Genomic DNA, 13,511 nt, shown 5'->3' on the forward strand with positions numbered 1-13,511 from the left:
CTTCAGATCATGCGGCTTGTTGAAAAGAGGTGTGCTGTTATATTTCTACACTATAAATTAATTAAATAATAATAATTAAAAAATAGCAATTATTATAAATTATATCAATACATGACATATTTAATATTTTATGTATTTATTATATATGTGTTTATTATATATATTAATTTGTTCATTGTCATTATGACATTTTCTTGGTTTTTATGTGTCATGTGATCTATGGTAAAATTATTTTCAAAACTAAAAATAGAATATGCAGCTTTTGCAGTTTATAATTAGGTTTGTATTAAGTATATATTTTTTTAAAAGTTAAATATTTGAACACATTTATGCCTTTTATATTAAACCCTGTAATAATAGTCAGAAAACACACACACACACACACACACACACAGACACATATACTGTATATATATATATAGAGAGAGAGAGAGAGAGAGAGAGAGAGAGAGAGAGAGAGAGAGGCACAAACTGAGTAAATACATGCTATTTGGTGAAGATGTTGGTATATTTATATGACCATAAAGTCATTTTTTCCACAATGCTTTTTATTATGTTGGTATTTCAGAAGCCTTAGAAATTGACTTATCATATATGATACAGTAGGATTTATACGGTTAAAGAGTTTGTTCATGCATGTGCATGTCTGTATTAAACTGCGCTAACAGCTACTATATTCTCATCTTGTGCACTTTGTCTGATTGTGCTTTAGGGGTCACACACAGTCTTTGTTTCTCATATGAGTTTAATGGTGCTAGTCAGATTGGGGCCAGATTTCTTGGCCCTGAGGTCTAAGTGTCTTGGTGGGGAAGCTGTTGCTGGCTGGCTCAGTGATGTCCGCCCTCAGGGCCAGTGCCACCCCCATAATGTGCCCAGATCAGATCGCACTGTGTGCTGCTCTCTGGCATGGGTAAACAGACAGGAGCTCGCCAAAAATACTGCTACCATACCCTAGCTTTAAAATCAATGTGAAATACCATTCACAACCAATTATACTTCTGTAGTCTGATGTATTACATAGTGAAACAGCATATGCAAAGAGATAAAAAGACCCATATAAAGTTCCTTTCTGATCAAATCACTCTCTCTTATTTGCTTCTTGTCCAAAAAGGCAAAATGAGAACAATAAACATAAAAACTAAAATTATAGAAATGGGTATGAAAATATCACAGTAAAAAATAAAATAAAAAAAAAAAGCATCAAAAATAATTTAAAATCTAATTTAATATATATTTAAATCAACTATTTAAATCACAATCAGCTTACACTAGCTGCGTTTCAATTAGATTTGGCAAAAACATTAGCAATATTTTATTATTTTAAAAAAATTTATCTCACACGGAGCCCCAAGCACTGTAAAAAAATGATTGTGATCTTAACAGTAAAAAACTGTAAATATTCTACAGTAAAAACCTGTTAATTGGTTATCAGTAAGTTTCCATACTATGCGGTGGATAACTATAATTACATTTAATGTAATTTTACAGTAAAATAACGTTAAATTTTCATTTTTTGGAAGTGAAAAAGAAAAAGTAATTGTTTAATTTACAGTGAAAAACTGTAAATTGACACTCCCAGAATTCCCTGCATGACACTTCATATTTTATGTATTTTCATAGAAATAACTATGTTTCTTCTTAGTTTTTTCTTATCAGGGTTATTACATTAGGGTTTTATCTTTCATCTAAAGTTGTTAAATTAATGTTTATTGCTTTGTTTAGTATCATGTGTGTTACCATGATGATGTTTAGTGTTGGTGTGAATGAAACTGTGCACCTTCTATATATATATATATATATATATATATATATATATATATATATATATATCCCTTCGCAGCTTGTAGAAGAGCTGTTGAGCTCATCACCACCAGTTTTGGTGGTTAGCAGTGCATTACATTGATTCAAAACAGATAGTATTACTTCATTATGTTTGTTTATTAACATTTTACCGTAAATGTTTTTTTACAGTGCATGCAGGAAAAAAACAATAGTAGACTAAATTTTGTGCACGATTTACTAATTTGTTTCCTAGATTTGCTAAATAGTGTACACAATTTATACATAGAGAAAAAGAATTAGTAAATTGTGCGCGCAATTTAGCAAATCAAGGGAACAAAATAATAATTGTGTGCATGTTTTAGTACATTGAGGAAACAAATTGAGGAAAGTGAGGAAAGTAAATGAGGAAAAATGAGGAAAGTAAATCGCGCACAAAATTTATTATTTTTTTTCTTGCATGTCATTGGCTCCATACTCTTGCGATACATCATGTGTGGATTTGGAGGAACTCTGTCTGCATCCTGCAGGACCAGTTTACAATGAGCAAATGTTCATGAAGAAATCTCACTGGCTGTCGATTCAGCACAGGCCAATCAGATTGTGCATGTAGTACATTATGTGATTGCTATGTGATTGCCAGCAGATTGCATGCACAGGACCTAAATGATCAGCCTGTGCCATCTACAGCTTCATGAATGGACTATACACTACCATCAAAACGTTGGGGGTTGGCCTTTGTGTGTGTGTGTGTGTGTGTGTGTGAAAGAGGTCTCTTATACTCACCAAGAGTCATGTTCTCTATAATTTATTTGATCAAAAATACAATAAAAACAGTAATATTGTAAAAAAAGAATAATAATTTAAACTGCATTCTCATATATTTTAAGATGTTATTTATTCCTGTGATGCAAATCTGGATTTTCAGCATCATTACTGAAAGTGTCACATGATCCTTCAGAAATCATTCTGTATGCTTATTTGCTGCTCACGAAAAACAACAACAACTTAGTATCAATGTTGAAAACAGTTGTGCTGTTTAATATTTTTGTGGAAACTGTGATACATTTTTCTTTTTTTTTTGGATTCTGTGGTTAACCCTTGCTGAATAATAATGATTCATTTATTTAAAAAATCTCTCTCTATAAACTATATACTGTCATGGACATTCTGCCAATGCTCAAGAATGATTAATCACATACCATTTAAGATGATTGGCGGAAAACCTTCCGTGGCTTCTGTAAACAAAAATGGCAGGATTGTAAGGGGGTTGGTTATGTGCCAGCCAAGCAACTGCCATTGAGACAAATAGGAATACTAATGTATTCAAGACCACCTTGTGCTTGATCAAAGAGAAATGCATTTCAAAAGCATGTTTATAAAAGATAATAAAGACAACCATTTTATTACCTGGAGTAACATGTTCCAATGAATCATGCACATCAGATGAGGACAAAAAACACTATGCAATCTTCACAATGCAAAGCATCCTAACACTCACACATACCTACATTAGGATGTTGTCATAGCTAGTGCCATTTCCTGTAGGAACTGCAAAGTTGGAGCCGCCACATGCTCAATAGCGTTCGGCAGCTGGGCGCCTGCTAATGACTGTGCAGCTCCTCTGGGAAATGAGCAGACAAGAGAAAGAGAAAAAGCACAAGAAGAAAAAAACAAAAAAATGCGAGGAGACAGAGTGATGCACATAATAGTCCAGGATCTGATGTCCTCCATCTGGCGCAGCCAGGGAGCGACTCCAGCGGCAAGCTTGCTCCGACCTGCGGGCGTGGGTACTCCATCATTATTTCCCCCTGATGCTCCCATGGCACCACGCTGGCATTTAGGAATGTCACTCCACAAGCCAGAGTCTTAGTTGGATCGGGCTTTGCAAGCCTGCAGAGACAGGGCAAGTTGGCTTGCATCAGCAAAATGTGTGTTCGGGGAGACGGATGTTCATTATCTTCTTAATACATCCCATTTGTGGAACTAGCATTGTGTGGGGAACGGTTAGAAAGTGTCATTCTAATGGCCATACAGGTGTTCAGCCGAAATTACATTGATGCCACCTGACATCAGACATAAAGTCATGCTGCTTCTGAATTAGCCCAACACACTCTCGCTCTGACAGCAGAAAAGCGTTTAACAAGTGACAGTAATTCCTTGGGAGTTTTGCAGGAACTCTTTCACCATATTTCCAGTTTCTTTCGCAATTGTTCTGCGCATGAGTATAAAATAAGAGAGGGCAAATTACTTCAAACAGCATATTTATTGGTCACTTTTCAGAAATAACAGCCCCTCCCCCCCACACACATCAATCTTGGAACATCTCAGTCTAATGAGCACTAACTTCAAAGAAGCGTATTTATCTATTTTGACCTCCTTTTCAAGTGACAGCTGGCATATGTCGCATTTCTGTCGCAATTATTTCCATGGAGACAGTGAAAAGAAACACAAATACAGTCTTGGATTGCAGATAACATATGCAAACTGAAATAAAGCAATCTAATGCTGATATGTGTCTATAAAGAAAGAAATATGATTATCTCCTCAGCAACATTTTCTCAACATGTTTTTCAGATGCAAGTATTTGCGTGACACATTTTGAGTGCTGATTTTATATGAATATTATAGGAAAGTTAAAGTGATAGTCCACACAAAAAACCTGACTTTCCTTCTTCTGTGAAACACAAAATAGGGTATTTTGAAGAATGTAGGTATTCAAACAGATGGCTATTGTATGAAAAGAAAAGCATACATTTCTCAAAATATCTACAGAGTCAGAAATAAGTTTGGAAAGAATGTGACAGAATTTAATATAATATTCATATTAAATAAAATAATAAAATAATTGAACAATTTAACAATTTTTGCACCATCAAGGGTGAAATTATTTTATCCATTAAAGACAAAATATTAATATTAAATTATAAATATGCATACAAATTCGTAAACAAATACATATGATTAAATATACATTTTGGCTTTTTAATAATTTTACTATACTCTTTACACTGGCCACTACAGTTGCTACATACAGTGCCCTTTGACTAATATTGGCACCCTTGGTGAATATGAGCATATAAGGCGAGCAATATAAGGCGACTGTGGAAATAAATCTGCATTGTTTATCTTTTTGACCTTTCCTTAAAAAGATAAACAAAATTCAAACCTTTCATTGAAGTAAAACAACGGAAAATGGGGGGCAACTCACATTATGAAGTTTTTTTTTTCCTCCAATGCATTTTGGCCATAATTATTGGCACCCCTATAGCATTGCAAATCCTCTTCTCCACTATCAGGCAATAACTAAGATGTTCCAATCAACTAAAGATGTTATAAATCTGCCTGGAGCCAGTAGTGGTTTTGTAGGCAAACACCAATGCCTTGAATTTCATGCAAGCAGATATTGGTAGCCAGTGCAAATTGATGGACAGAGGTGTGACGTGCGTTCTTTTCATTGCTTATGGCAGCCATTACTTATGATCGATCATAAGTGGAAGTTATTGTTTTCATCATGGTCTCAGGTGCTACACTAACTTTATTAAGATACATTCCAGTTCATTTTTCTTTGTCTTATCAAAAATTCTTATTTTTTTTATGGGCCACTCTCTGTTAACAAAAGGACAATAAATTGCAGTACAGAGATGCTACAGCGTATCATGTGTAAAGTCTCGCTCCGGTGACAGCAGTGCTCTCTCTCACTGTGTGGGATCTCGAGGTTGGTGCCCTTTAGATTGCCATCTGCTCTGATGGGCTGTCTTCTTGGATGGTGCACGGCCATCTGTTTAGTCTCCAAGTCAAGCCGTATCCTTGGTGTGGAGGAGAGGAAAACAGGTCTGGTAATGACCTCTGAGGTTTGGAGTTCTGAATGAACACCGCTAGCATCCAGCACCCGCTAAATGATAAAAGAAAAAAAAAAAAATATGGCAGCCGTGGTGATAATAATAATAAGAGGCTGAGGAATTAGAGTGATTGTTTCCCTGGGGCATAGTTCAATTCATTAAGGCACTGGAGCGAGTTAACTGTGATAAAACAGTCATACATCACTTGCTTTTAAGGCACAACGACCCACTCCGTCTTTAAACAAGGGTTGTAAAAATTAAAGCATTGCAGCAACCCAATGATGAAACTGGCTGAAATGCCTCATCTATTTTACTCCAAAATAAAAAAAAGTGGATGAATATCTAATGAACTAATCGAAATAAAGCTATCTGATGCTCTTTGAGAAACACAATGTTCCCTGAGAGTTGTTTAATGTGAACTGGCACTGAAAGTCAGATTATAATGGAAGACTACAGGTGTGAGATTAAGAGAGATAATTTGTATTTCATGCAGATTGAGTGATGAAGACGACAAAAGGATTAAATTGGTACATGCTGAAACATCCTGTTCATTTAATTGGGTTAATAGGTCGTCATTGGGCTTTGCAGGCTGATTGAATATGAACTGAATAATTGAAATCAATAATGACCAGTCAAAATGCTTGATGAAAGGGAATTCTTTAAACAACTTTCCATCATTAATGTTAAAGTGCCTTTAATTCTGCATCGCTGTTTGAATTAACTGGACACCTTCAACCTTACAAAAGTCTATATGAATAAATTATTTCTCTTGTCTGATTGACAATTTATAAGTTGCCCCCACAATAAAAACTACAGTGCCTTGTTCATGAAACTAAGCATTTAAATACCATCTTAGACATATTTGTAGTCACATTTTACATATGTTTGTACTACTGTCTGTTATAGTTATAATTATACTAATTATATTAGTATTAGCCTACTTTTTGGCCAACAATATCTGTATTCTTCACCAAATTGCATATACAATAAATAAATAATTATATATATATATATATATATATATATATATATATATATATATATATATATATATATATATATATATATATATATATATATATATATATATATATATATATATATATTTGTATATCTCCCAATTGTGAGTTTACGTCTTGAAGTTCTGACTTTATTTAGTTTAGAATAACTGCACAACCGCAAGTTCATATCATGCAATTTTGATAAACAAAAAAAAAAGTCTTTATAGACTTTATCAATATTAAAAACCGTTTGCATATTGTATTTTTATTGAATATTATGGAAGCCATACACAAACACACACACATAAACACACACACACATAAACACACACACAAGCACGCACACGCACACGCACACACACACGCACACACAAACACAAGTTAATTGTAAATTGTATCTTACATTTCTGACATTATAACAAGCAACTAAATTTTGTGTAATTCTTGCAATTGTGAGGTAAAGAGTCACAATTATCTTTTTTTATTATTTATTTAGTCTTCCATAATACTCAATATAAAACACAATACACAATCTATCTTCCTTTTTTTAATGTTTTGTCTAAAGACTATTATTTCATATGTCAAGCTTCACAGCATTTAATAATAACCTTGATTGGTTTTCTGTCCCTAGACTTACTAATTTTAATAAAGTTTGCAAGGTTCATGATATCAGATGTAAATGATACAAACAAGCAAAACTGTATATTTTAGTTTGTCCGTGGAATAATGCATAATTATCATTATTTATTAACAGTGTTGCAAGTTCCTGACTTAACTTTGTTTTTACAGTACAGCCAAAATACATCTGCTAGTCAAAAAAAAAAAAAAAAAAAAAACAAGTTATTGGCTACTAACTTAGGTTAAACATGCAAAAGTAAGACATGCAATACAATAATAATTACAAAAACTTCAATATCTTTATGTAGCAAATGAGTCTTCATAGAGTCCCACTCCACTGTAGTGACCTATGAGAAAAGTGAATTTGGACAAAGTGCCCGCAGGTCAATAGAGCAAAGGGGTGTTTATTACTCAGCTGGACATGAAATGGGCCTGGAGACTTTGGGTGACTGGGTTTCTTTTTGCCCTCTTGAGGGGGTTTAATTGCTGGCTAATTGGCTCTTCCTCTCAGTGGATGTTATTGACCCATAGTAGCTTTTCTGGCAAATATAATTGCCAGTGGTGAGATGGGACCTTTCCTTTTTTGCACTTAGGACCTCTTTTTCTTTCTGTCCTTAATATTTCATGAATCTGTCCAGCATTTCTTAATCTTGTTAAACACAGAAGCAAGAGTTTTACTGTCAGTAGCTTTCATGGTGTTAGAGTCTGGTCCAAATATCCCCCAACCCCACTTTGTTTTACCATTCCTGCGGTGTTTCAGTGTATTGTGAATAGCAATGAAAAAAAAAAAAAACTTTTGCACAGAAAGCCCCAAAATTCATTTACTTTCAGTGTTATAGTACATGTGCATTTCTTATCATTAACTAATTATTTTATTGGAGACAACTGGATGAATTCATTGATTCATTGATTCATTCACCGGAAAATTTTATGTTACATAACAGAACGGCCTGAGACACTTTCCACTTTTGGAAGCATTAAGTTATGTGACATTGTTAAAGTGACATTTTAACTGTTTAAAACCCTACACAAGTCAAGTCAAGTCACCTTTATTTATATAGCACTTTAAACAAAATACATTGCGTCAAAGCAACTGAACAACATTCATTAGGAAAACAGTGTGTCAATAATGCAAAATGATAGTTAAAGGCAGTTCATCATTGAATTCAGTGATGTCATCTCTGTTCAGTTAAATAGTGTATGTGCATTTATTTGCAATCAAGTCAACGATATCGCTGTTGATGAAGTGACCCCTACTAAGCAAGCCAGAGGCGACAGCGGCAAAGAACCAAAACACCATCAGTGACAAGAATGGAGAAAAAAACCTTTGGGAGAAAACAGGCTTAGTTGGGGCAGTTCTCCTCTGACCAGACGAAACCAGTAGTTCAATTCCAGGCTGCAGCAAAGTCAGATTGTGCAGAAGAATCATTTGTTTCCTGTGGTCTTGTCCTGGTGGTCCTCTGAGATAAGGTCTTTACAGGGGATCTGTATCTGGGGCTCTAGTTGTCCTGGTCTCTGCTGTCTTTTAGGGCAGTAGAGGTCTAATCTAGGTGCTGATCCACCATCTGGTCTGGATACGTACTAGATCCGGGTGACTGCAGTGACTCTCTGATCTGGACACAGACTGGATCTGGTGGCTACGGTGACCTCGGAATAAGAGAGAAACAGACTAATATTAGCTTAGATGCCATTCTTCTAATGATGTAGAAAGTACATAGGGTACTATGGGAAGTGTTTTAATAATACAACAATATTTTAATAATAATAGATGTTTTTTTTTTTTTGAGCAACAAATCAGCATAATGATTCCTGAAGGATCATGTGACGTGAGCCCTGCTGAAAATTCAGCTTTGCATCACATGAATAAATTACATTTAAAATAAATTACTATAGAAAACATTTATTTTACATTGTAATAATATTTCACAATATTACAGTTTTTATTGTATTTTTGATTAAATAAATTCAGCCTAGGTGAACGTAAACAATGGAACTTCTTTCAAAATCACTAAAACACACATACATCCTGCATAGTTTCAAAACCGCTGAGTAATGGCCAAAAGTAACATCTATTATAGATTAAAAAAATGTGAATCATCATCACAGTAGGTGATCATAGAATAAGTATGCACTTTTACATTCAATAGATCCTGGAATCTCTCAGTTTCAAACTATTTGGCGTGTCATGTTAATGCCCTTGCTGAGATCAAAGAAAGCAAAGCTAATTGTAACATAATATATTTTGGAGGATTGACACAGAACTTGTTATTAACAACCAGAAGACATTAACCTTAAAAAATCCTTGTGGACTCATATTCACTGGATGAGTGAGCTCTGACAAGATTTGGACCTGGAAAAGATGTGTGAAATGGAAATATGACATGTTAAAAAATAATTTTCTCCATGTTTACAGTAATTTATTTCAGTGATATATAACCTCATGAAACCCTTTATGTTTCCATTCTGCATACTGTGTCGTGCAAGGACTATTTCCCATATTTTTTAAGGGGTAATTGCTTAGACGTTTTGAGGTTGTGGTTTACCAAGCTGTTGGAACAGCTTTGTATTGCCTGATTTGGATTCAAATTTTATGTGATTGCTGGATGGGTTTACTGGAAAATGTTTCCTTAAGTGATCACTTCAGCCTTGAGGTCTGGAAGAGAGGAGGTTTGCCAGGGTGAAGCTTTGTTATTGCACACAGTCACTTTCTCTGTAATCTATTATGCTGATGGTATGAACCAGTGTTGTACTTCACCATTGACTCCAACAGCACATTGGAATTTTATCGTCCATACAGGACCACACAAAACAGCAAATTACGACCACATTATGCTCTTTCTTTCTTTCTTTCTTTCTTTCTTTCTTTCTTTCTTTCTTTCTTTCTTTCTTTCTTTCTTTCTTTCTTTCTTTCAATAGGGTCAAGCACAGGCCAAGTGGTTTCTTATTATAGATATGATCACGGGGTGAAGGTTTGGCGACAGGCCGGTGTAGCTTGGACCCGTTTAGTGCTGCGCTGCCATGCCCACCTCGGGATTCAGCCATGAAGCCAGCACGGAAGCAGTCTCATATGCAATAGCCCTAGTGGTGTAAGTGCTGCAGCAGCTGCCATATGCAAAATGAGCTTCTGAAATAGTTTCAGTAGGACCACTGTCCTGCCCCTGAATGAATAAAAGCAGCTCAGCACCAACTGCACACATTCCTCTGAGAGGCATGCTGTCTACTCTACTGAATCCAGTTCCAAACTGAGAAAAGAGATCATCTGCATTGGGAAGAGTTTGCTCTTTTCCCAGTTGACCCAAAGACCCAACTGGCTGAGATGCCGGAGCACCAGGTCCCTGTGCTAGTGCAACTGAAGCCAAGACTGTGCTAGTATGAGCCAATTGTTGAGATAGTTAAGGATCCGAACACCCAGCTCCCTTAGGAGAACAAGACCCCTTCCGTGACTTTTGTGAAGACACAGGGAGACAGGGACAGCCAGAAGGGTAGTACCTTGTACTGATATGCCCGTCCCTCAAATGCGACCTGTAGAAATGGTCTGTAAGGAATTGTCTGGCCACTGATCCTGAGGAGACACCAGGTGAACTGAATCGCACAGCCAAGACTGAAGGTCTGCAGAAGCCATCGAAGCCATCAAGATGGGCTGGGTAATGCTAGCAGGGTGTGATGGTTGGCTGCTAGACCAAGCTCTCGACAGTGTCGCCGAAGAGGCTGGTATACCCCCTAGCTACACCTTCATCGAGGGTGGTGAGGGAGGTGGAACCAGCAGATCGGTTTATGGCAGTAAAAGACATCTCTGGATCAGATTCAGGTCTTGCCACTGCCCCGGAGGGTGGTAGCACAGCCGAATCTTCCTCTCCAGAGTGCTCTCCTTCTGATGCAGTGATCGACATTTGTTCATTGTAAGGATGACCAAAGGATACTAGTGGTACGCTCTTTGAAGAGGGCCCAGTGCATTACTTTGGTGGCTCAACTGGTTACAAAGCGCTAGAGGAGCATTGGTTCCCTTAGGGTTGGTTCCCAACTTCCCTGAATTACCCCGAATCTGCTCTGAATGAGCTAATATCAAGCAATTGCCGATGTAGATGATTATGAGGATGCCCTGGAGTCACAGAGGAGCCGGAGCAGCATCCACACTCTTGGTGAAAGTGCGGGGTGAGAGTGCAAGGCCTAAGGTAAGAACCTGTTACTGGTATGCTTTGCCCCCAAAAGCAAACCTCAAGAACTTTTTGTGTTGAGCAAGGATGGATATATGGAAGTACATGTCCTTCAGATCTGAGACACAACTTGAAGATTGTGAACATTCTGAACTTCAGTTTCATGACTAAGCAGTTCAACACAGATCTAGAATAGGATGCAACACCCCATCCTTCTTCGGAACTATTAAGTACCGGCTGTAGACTCTCTGTAGAAGAGAGAACAGGGAACAACTGCTCTAGATACCACCTCGGAGGTTGCGAGCACCCCTGCAATGCTATGCTTAGTGAGATACTGAGGAAAGCCCCCAGAAGTCTTGGGCCATAGGCAGCATGCAAATGCAGGGGATGGGTACTTTGGGGGCTCAAGCCCCTGCCCTTGTTCAAAATTATTCAGAAGTGCCCCGTTCAGACAAATAGCAATGATATTGTGGTCAATAAAACAAAATGCATTTGAATTATAATTAACATGAGAATGTGTACAAAATATTAGTTATTTTTTCAAAAGTTAAAAAAAGTACAGTTTATTTTTACATATCTGTCAGTCTGAGGCTTTGCTATGTGTTGTGTGCATTTTGCTTCTGGATCTGCGGTTTGTCTCATTTTATAAATCAAATTACATCACTGAGAAAATGTATGCTAAATTACAACAGTAGCACTGTTTAGTGCCAAAAGTCGAACATGGTAATCAGGCTATTCAATTCCATTATATTTATGTATGGTACACCGTTTAATATTTCATGAAACTATCATTAATAATGAAGCCCAAGTGCTACCTACAGGCACTATTATGTGAAGTGTGGGCTGGTCAAATGGTGACGTGAAAGGACTTTATTATATTACCATTTTTGATACTTATTCAGCATTATGAAAGTGTCTTATGCTTAAGCTTAAGTTTCGTGTTCTGAGTTAAGGTTTGTAATGCTGTGTCTCCGAGTCTGACCTCGAGTCTCCGTTGAACTTCAACCAGCCTACACAACTCCGCATCGTCAGCCAACGCCAAACCACGGGCTTCCCAAGACGTCACTTCAGCGATTACTGAACTTCCAGCCAATCAGCAACATCGGGAAACCCCCTTTCAATGACAACAAAGGGAACCCCCTTTACAAAGATGACGCAAGTAACCTCCAGACTCTGATCTGTACTGGTGTATCTAATATAATTTTAACCTCATTGAGGAACTAAATGCGAGGGTTAATTAAGTGATTGATGGCTGTTCATGTCCATGCAATTCCACGTATTGCTGTAAACTTGGGATTCCACATTTTCATTCTCTTAAAATCATTCTTCCCTAACATTTTATCTTCCTGCAACTTGTGTGAATGTCCGAGTGCGAGTGCTTTTGTCAGATTAGCCTATGTGTCTAAGATTTATCTAATAAAGGCTTATTCATATTGAAAAGAGAAGTATCTTGTGTTTTCTGCTTACAAGTTAATGTCGATGTTGTTACTGTGCTAATTAATAGTGTTTTCACTATACTTTGGATAATAATATCCAGTGCAGAGTTGATGTAATATGGCTCGTTCAATGAATCACAGGGCGTCTCAGTGATCAGCCGTGAAACAGTGATTCTGTTCAAATTCCCTTTAAAATCTTAAATGTTTCCCTTTGAGCTAAATTGACCCGTTTCCCTTACACATGCCAAAGATGTATGCACTTTTGGAAGTTGAATGTAAGGGATTTGTCATTTTGGTATTTCTGTGGTTTAATGTGATGTTGTTCATGTTCTTGTTCATGATGACATTTTTTTTTATTGCTGTAATTAATTTATAGCATTAACACGATGACCCAATGCAAAGCTGATTGGATGTATTTTTAGTCCAGTGCCTGTATAAAAGTATTGACTATGATATAATATAATTAGTATTGACCAAGTTCAGAGGCTGTCATATGTGGACCAACTTATTATATTGTGTATTTTCAACAGTTTCACTATGAAAAATAACTTTCCTATTCATTCAATGGACTTATTGGAATTAATAATAATAAATAATACAATTTTACAATAAAACCTGTATTTTAATCTTTTGTGTTATTATAACCTAAATATGCTATGTGAAGGTTTGAAACAGAAAATA

Source organism: Carassius gibelio, chromosome B14 (genome assembly GCF_023724105.1).
Source record: "Carassius gibelio isolate Cgi1373 ecotype wild population from Czech Republic chromosome B14, carGib1.2-hapl.c, whole genome shotgun sequence".
Classification (NCBI taxonomy): Eukaryota; Metazoa; Chordata; class Actinopteri; order Cypriniformes; family Cyprinidae; genus Carassius; species Carassius gibelio.